This window comes from Arachis duranensis, chromosome 9 (genome assembly GCF_000817695.3).
Source record: "Arachis duranensis cultivar V14167 chromosome 9, aradu.V14167.gnm2.J7QH, whole genome shotgun sequence".
NCBI classification, from domain to species: Eukaryota; Viridiplantae; Streptophyta; class Magnoliopsida; order Fabales; family Fabaceae; genus Arachis; species Arachis duranensis.
The window spans coordinates 17,524,962-17,526,632 of NC_029780.3; positions in this window are offsets into that span (position 1 = coordinate 17,524,962).

Below are 1,671 nucleotides of genomic sequence, written 5' to 3' on the forward strand. Positions count from 1 at the left end.
TAATCGCCAAAGATTTATTGGAAAGGCTAGCCCGACAAGGCCTCTTAGACAAATATGTCGAAGGAAGAAGAAATGGCGAAAGCTCTCAGGACCTAGGAGAGCGTCAACAAACCTCGGAAGAGAAAGATGACAGTAAATGGTCCAACCCCAACCCGCCAAAAGGGGTCATAAACCGCATATCCGGAGGATTCGCGGGGGGAGGTGAGACGAATGCGGCACGAAAACGAAGTTGAAGTTACCGAGCAATGATGGCAATCAAAGGTACAATACCCCAAAGAAAGGTGGACACAAACAAGCCCAAGATAACTTTCAGTCAGGCCGACCTATCTTCACCAAGTCCGAACCTAGACGATCCTGTGGTCATCGCCATCCAAACAGGTGAATTGTTGGTAAGAAAGGTCCTCATGGACCCAGGTAGTATCGCCGATGTCCTATTTTACTCTACTTTTCAGAAAATGAAATTATCTCAAAAAGCCATGCAACCCTCATCCAGAGAACTGGTTGGGTTCTCGGGAGAGAGGGTCCCGATAAAAGGTTATATATGGCTAAAATCGAAAATGGGGGACACATTCAGGGTCGCTGATGAGCGGATAATTTATACGCTTTTTGGCATTGTTTTTAGATAGTTTTTAGTAAGTTTGAGCTACTTTTAGGGATGTTTTCATTAGTTTTTATGTTAAATTCACATTTCTGGACTTTACTATGAGTTTGTGTGTTTTTCTGTGATTTCAGGTAAATTCTGGCTGAAATTGAGGGACTTGAGCAAAACTCTGAAGAAGGCTGACAAAAGGACTGCTGATGCTGTTGGAATCTGACCTCCCTGCACTCGAAATGGATTTTCTGGAGGTACAGAACTCCAATTGGCGCGCTCTCAACGGCGTTGGAAAGTAGACATCCAGGGCTTTCCAGCAATATATAATAGTCCATACTTTATTCGAAGAATGACGACGTAACTTGGCGTTGAACGCCAAGTACACGCTGTTGTCTGGAGTTAAACGCCAGAAAAACGTCATGATCCGGAGTTAAACGCCCAAAACACGTCATAACCTGGAGTTTGACGCCAAGAAATGCCTTAGCACGTGAATTCATCAAGCTCAGCCCAAGCATACACCAAGTGGGCCCCGGAAGTGAATTTATGCATCAATTACTTACTCATGTAAACCCTAGTAGCTAGTCTAGTATATATAGGACATTTATCTATTGTATTAGATATCTTTTGACCATTCTTAGTCTTTTTCATTCGGTCACTTGATCAGGGAGAGGGCTGGCCATTCGGCCATGCCTGGACTCTTTGCTTATGTATTTTCAACGGTGGAGTTTCTGCACACCATAGATTAAGGGTGTGGAGCTCTGCTGTACCTCAAGTATTAATGAAATTCTATCTTCTTTTATTCAATTCTCTATTATTCTTATTCCAAGATATTCATTCGTACCCAAGAACATGATGAATATGATGAGCCAGATTACCCTCATTATCATTCTCAATTATGAACGCGCGTGATTGACAACCACTTACGTTCTACATGCAACAGAGCTTGAATGTGTATCTCTTAGATTCCCCAACAGAATCTTCGTGGTATAAGCTAGATAGATGGCGGCATTTATGAGGATCCGGAAAGTCTCACCTTGTCTGTGGTATTCCGAGTAGGATCCTGGGAATCCGAAAAGTCT